The sequence below is a fragment of the Monopterus albus genome, unplaced genomic scaffold (genome assembly GCF_001952655.1).
Source record: "Monopterus albus unplaced genomic scaffold, M_albus_1.0 scaffold128.1, whole genome shotgun sequence".
In the NCBI taxonomy this organism is placed as follows: Eukaryota; Metazoa; Chordata; class Actinopteri; order Synbranchiformes; family Synbranchidae; genus Monopterus; species Monopterus albus.
This window is the reverse complement of record NW_018128008.1, coordinates 1017250-1023696: the sequence shown is the minus strand read 5'-3', so window position 1 is coordinate 1023696 and position 6447 is coordinate 1017250. Positions and strand designations below refer to the sequence as shown.

Genomic DNA, 6447 nt, shown 5'->3' with positions numbered 1-6447 from the left:
TGAACCTGAACGTTTTTTTTTTTCGTTTTTTTTTTCAACTTACAGACTCCTCTCCATTTAAATGCTTAGCGCTCACCACCCGCACATTTTTTTTTTTTTTTTTTTTTTTTTCAAAACTAAAATTACGTCTTTTGGGAGCCGTCTTTTTGACCTCCTCAGCTCCGCTGTACCCCCTGTGGCCTCAGGGGTAACATGTGCCATTCACTCTCCATCACCAGGTGCACCGCTTAGCTGAGCGGACTGAGCTGCAAGATCCTCAGTTTGTTTTGACAGACCCTCGGCCTGTACACCTAGGCCCTCAGCTGGTTGTGGTGCGTCCCTCAACGCATCACTCTGCACCCGTTCCTCTGCCATCTCTGCAAATGATCCTGGTGCCTATGGCTCTGCTGGCCATCCTCCCCCTCCACTAGGAAATATACCGGTCCAGTCTGATGCATGATGACACCGGGTAGCCATGCTGGCCCCTGGGAAAAGTTCTTGAAAAATAAACTGTCCCCTGGTTTGAAATGTCTGATTTTAACATGTCAGTTCCATTGCTCTTTCTGCTTATCCTGCCCCTGGACAACATTTGCTCCTATGTCTGGGTGAAGGAGATCCAGGTGAGATTTAGGTCTCCTCCCCAGCAACATCTCCGCTGGGGACATCCCAGTTGTCGTGTGTGGGGTAATCCGGTATTGGAATAAGAAGCAAGGTAGCTTAGTTTCCATTGAATGTCCCGACATCTTCCTCAATCCCTCTTTCAGAGTCTCCACCACTCACTCCGCTAAGCCGTTTGAGGCCGGATGATATGGAGCTGTGCGGACATGTCGGATGCCATTTTTCTCCATAAACTCTTGGAAAACCTCACTGGTGAAAGTGGGGCCATTGTCCGACACTACGGTCTCTGGTAAACCATGCGTAGCAAAGACACTTCTGAGTTTTTCCGCGGTAGTGGGGGCCATGATGTTTCACATGATATGTTCTTCTAGCCACTTGGAATGGGAGTCTACCAGCACTAGAAACATGTGCCCTTTGAACGGGCTTGCAAAATCTATGTGGAGGTGGGACCAAGGACAGCTTGGCCACTCCCATGAATGTAGTGGAGCTGGTGTGGGCAACTTTTGGCTATTCTGGCATTGTGAACATATTCTGACCTTATCTTCCAGAGCCTTGTCCATTCCTGGCCACCACACAAATGACCTGGCGAGACTTTTCATCTGTGATGTGCCTGGGTGCGCCACATGCAACTCCTCTATCACTTGTCGGCGCCCGGGAGGGGTAACAATCACTCTGGATCCCCAAAGGAGACAACCATCCTGCACATTGAGCTCCAGTTGATGTTTCACATAAGGCTCAAACACCTCGTTAGCCTTTTTTACTGGCCAGCCCTGTTGCACCCACCGCTGCACCTGTGACAAAACTGGATCCCTCTCAGTCCACCTCTTAATCTGCTTGGCCGTCACCCGGGTGTTAGACAGCTGATCTAACATGAACACCAACTCGGGGGGCTGGCTTGGTTGTGCGGACCTGTCACGTAGAGGCAGTCGGCTCAATGCATCAGTATTCGCATTATCTCTGCCAGCCCGGTACTGTATGCGATACTGATAAGCCGATAGCGTCAAAGCCCAGCATTGTACTCTTGCTGCAGCCATCGGAGGAATGCTTTTCGTCTCACCAAAAAGACACATCAGGGGCTTGTGGTCTGTGAAAATGATAAAAGGACGGTCATACAGGTACTAGAAAGCGCTTGACTGCAAAAACTACTGTCAGTCCCTCTTTTTCTAACCGCGAGTAACCTTTTTACACTGCTGAGAGAGTGCGTGATAAATATGCAATTGGCTGTTCTTGTCCCCCATCCATCGTGTGTGTGACAACACCACCCCCACCCCATAGGGTGACACATCACAGGCCAGGACTACCTCTCATTTTGGATCAAAGTGCACCAGCAATTGTTCAGAGTGCAGCAGTCCCTTAACCTGCTGGAAAGCTGTCTCCTGAGCTTGCCGCCACTTCCAGGGGCAATTCGTGTGTAGTAACTGATAGAGGGGAGCCAACACAGTCGAAAGATCAGGTAAAAATTTACCATAATAGTTTACTTGGGGCAGAAAGGACCTGAGCTCAGCCACCCCCTTAGGGCTCGGTGCTTCCTTTATTGCTCTCACCTTCTCTTCCACGGGAGACAGACCATTGGCTGAAATCTGGTGGCCCAGAGAAGTGACACTTGGTGCTTTGAACACACACTGTGCTTTAAACGCAGCCCGGCCTTGGCCAGCTTCCTCAACATTTGCTCCAGGTTTTCCAAATGTCTGTATCCGTCCTACCTGTGACCACAATGTCATCCAAATAGACTGTGTTCCCAGGGACATTTTGGAGCAGATTGTCCATGGTGTGTTGGAAGATTGCTGGGATGGATGTCACCCCAAACACCAGTCTATTGTATTTAAACAATCCCTTGTGGGTGTTGATGGTAACATACTGCTTAGAGTCCTCGTCCAACAGTAGTTGCTGGTATGCATGACTCATGTCCAGCTTTGTAAAGGTTTGTCCTCCTGCTAGAGCGGCAAACAAAGCCTCCACTCGAGGTAGGGGATATGTATCCAACTGTGAGGCCTGATTTACGGTCAGGGCCACCGAATCAGAGAACGCCAGAGGCTCAATGACCCCCAGCTGCTGTAACCGGCCCAGCTCCGCTTCCACCTTGGCCAAAAACCTGGGAAACTACTGGTCTCATGATAGTGCCCTACATAACACGTTCCCCAAAAATGCCTAACTAAGGTTTCTAGCTCCCAATTCAACATCCTCAAACTATAACAGAATCTGTGTGTACAGCATTGTCAGTGAAGCCATGTATGCAGGCTGGGGGACTAAAAACCAGCTAATACCTCGGGCCAGTGTGAGGACTGGACTAGCGATGAAGAAACTTTTATTGTATTGGCCTTTCAGCAAGTTAAAAAGAAAACAAATTGATTTTCAGCGTTTCAGGCTATTGCTGTTTTATGTAGTTTGTTCCACTGGGTATCACAAACTTGCTGCTGGGAATAATCTCAGTCAGATCCTCTGGCTTCATGGGACTAGTGCTGTTCCAATGAATAGATCAGTGTATATCAGTGGCGAGCCGTGCATTTGGAACCTGGGCCTTCAGTGGAGACTTACCAGATATAATTCACCTCTTAATACCACCACTGTACGTCACAATTATAGAAGCCATCAATGCTATACAAAAACGCAATATAATGAAGTGTGGCATTACAGAAAGAGAGGTATTTTGCGTATTGAGGGTGAATACCATTTTTACTAAAGCAAGAAACCCAGTTAAGACAATTCCAAAACCTCTACACTATAACCGCAACTGTGATCTCTGCGTTTCAGTTCCATCGTAAGCCCTTTTCTAGTTTTGCTCTGACCAACCAATCAGAGGACGGAAAAATACTGACATCATTGTGGGCCAGCTAGCAAATTTGAAATCTGATTGGTTAAAGAAACAGTCCCATTGCTAACATAGTTTAAGTTACATGGGCCAGCACTTCTGATTCTGAAGGCCCTGGGCAGATTAGATTGACATGGCAATACATAGAGGCTGAAATCTGATTGGACAAAAAAATCTAACATCCACATACACGTGGAAGCGGTGCAGCCAAAAGAAATACTACGAAATGAAGAGAACAGTTTGTTAGGAATAAATTAATACAATTTCATGGAACAAATATTAGAATTTTGGTTGTAAATGTAGGTCAGTGCTTCTAATAGTGTTTAGGCCAGCAGAGAAGGCCTTGCTGGCCCTGACGGCCCACCACTGGTGTGTATATATAGGTAGGTAGGTAGGACATTATTGATCCCACAATGTGGAAATTCCTGTGTTGCAGCAGCAGTAAAGAGCAGCAACAAAACACCACACACAGATCCTGATAAACAAATTCCAAAGTAGGGGAAAGTGGGGTGAGTTGTGCCAGTTTTTACTCAAAGTGACTTTAAAGTGAGGCCATGACAGTAATGCCTTCAACTTAAGAATGTATATACAGTATATTTCAGGGTGTTGTGCATCCCTGAGAACAATAACTCTGGGTCTGATATAAATTGTTTCAAAGATATAGCTTTTGGAAAAAAAGGGTCTCGTGGCACAACTTGCCTCTGGTGCGGTGTAAGTTGTGCCTTTGGGGAGAATATGTTGGGGTAAATTGTGCCAGTGATTTCTGAAGTAAAACAGAGCATTTTAATATTACGGACTATAATGCGTTATGAAAGCAAGACAAATTACATACAAAATTACTCATTTAAGGTTTATTTAGGCCACTTAAAAACTGAATAAAACGTCTTGTTAATAACAAACTCAAAACATCTGGTTAATAACAAACTCAAAACTTGAGGTATGCCCATCTCCTCACTTCTCCAGATGATCCCTTGTGGGTATGTAGGTCTAGCTGGTCTGGATCTGGCCTACTATTTAACATCCCACTTGTCAATGCTGCAGGGGAATATGAACTTCTGCTCCCTTCTGGCTGTACCACCAAGTTTTTGGGGTGTGGGTAGTTTCTTGAGCATATCACCTCTAGGGATGACTCTATCATTTTCTTTAAATGTAAAGATGGGCTTTCCATCCACAGACTTCTTAAAACTTTGCCTTAGAAACTTTGCACTGATGTCTTCACCCTCAACCTTCTTCACCAATCCAATGTAGTTATAGGATTTGGTTTTACCAGCAAATCTCACAATGACAAAGTCACCAGCAGACAGATCCTTGTCACCATCATCATCATCATTCTGGACATCTGAACTCTCATAATCAGTGGTGTCATTAAGTGGAATGGAGATGTCACTCTCTTCTGAGCTACTGTGCACAACCTTTTCCTTTATGATTTTGGTTAGATTTGAGTCTTTCAACACCCATTTCTTCTGCCTTTTATTCTTTTTCTTTTCCTTTTCAGCCTTTTTATCCTGTTTTTCTTTGAATGCCTTCTCCAGCTCCATCTTCCCAGGTGTGTTGGTCATTATTCTTGTTTTTGCTTTCTTTCTCAACATTTTGGGCCTTCTTGCTGTGGCTTTTGGCAAGGGAAGTATGACTTTTGGAGACACATAACTCCCATGGGCACCAGAACCAGTTTCATCACATGATGAGTGCTCAGGGTTTGGTTCCGGAAGAGTGGCAGGGGGCTTCCCTGGGCCTGGACCTGCTTCAAGACCTGTGGCATGGGTTGGCTCCTCATGTGATGGTCCAGGCGGGTCAGCAGCAGCACTGGTGCAGGGCTCATCTGTTTTTGGCCTGTTTGTTACCATTGATGGGGCATAATCTCCATCTGGGAAGATATCCCTGTTGTATGGGTATATGCCCGTAGCTCTGAAACCTGATGTTATGTTTGTGGGGGTCATTGCAGACAAAAATGCTTGCTTCACAAGTTCTGCAACCTCGTAAATTGATACGGTTCGACCAGGATGTGTGTGCATCCAACCGTCCATTGCTCTGAAGAAGTAGGTTTTCAGTGGTCCATAGACTGTTTTGTCCAATGGTTGCAATCGGTGTGAGGTGGTAAGGTGAGCATAACGACACCATTTTCTTTAGCAGTTGACACTGCCTTGAGTGAGATGTGAGATTCATGGTTGTCCAGAATGAGCAGGACTGGGTGATTGATGAAGCTGTTGGTGTGGCGGATGAAGTGCTCCAGGAAGATGATGAAGGCTTCTTCATTCATCCATCCAGACTTTGTAGAATGACCTATAGACCCTGCAGGTGATCCATTCATGAAGGATTCTTTGAAATGAGGGAAAATAAACATTGGTGGGATTGCATTTCCAGTGGCGTTTACTGCACAGGCCACAGTGACAAGCTCTCCTCTTTCAGCTGATGTAATGGAACCCACTTGTTTCTTCCCTTTCTCTGTGACAATCTGCTTGGGTGCCTGCACTGTAGTCACACCAGTTTCGTCTATGTTGTACATCATGTGTGGAGGGAAGTTATACCTGAAATGATATAATGGAGGTGGTTATGTGTGTAAATGTGAATTGTGCTACTCAGGGCACAAGACCCTATAAAGATGTGCTCTTTTTTAGAGAGAGAATGAGATGCGATCCTATGATTGATAATTACCTGTCCATCACTTTAGAGAGGTTAACCAACAACTCCCCCATGTTGTATCTATTAAAGGCAGTAGCTCTTCCAAGAGAGGTTGCTTCAGGAGTACGACATGACAAGTGGTGGCATGCTTTAAAGGCTGTGAACCAATCAGGTCCTAGAAAAAAAGAGCACGTCCTGGGAAAATAATTATCAATGTTCCCTATAACTTTTCCTTAATAAATTCACACTTAACCTAACCTGCTTTTTTCTCTCTGATCCAGCTGGCAGGGGTATCAATGCCATTTCTTTGTGCATACTCAAAAGCCAGTTCACGGCATTTCATTGCACTTATGCCGTGAAACATTGGTGCTGGTGCCTTTATATGGTCTGCCAGCTCTGTCTCCATGTTTTCTTTGAAGACT

General features: G+C 45.5%; 1 pseudogene; it reads right to left on the bottom strand.

Moving 5' to 3' along the window:
• Nucleotides 1–320: 320 nt before the first annotated feature.
• On the bottom strand, nt 321–5343 carry LOC109967391 (uncharacterized protein K02A2.6-like; annotated as a pseudogene).
• Between the last annotated feature and the right edge of the window lie 1104 nt (nt 5344–6447).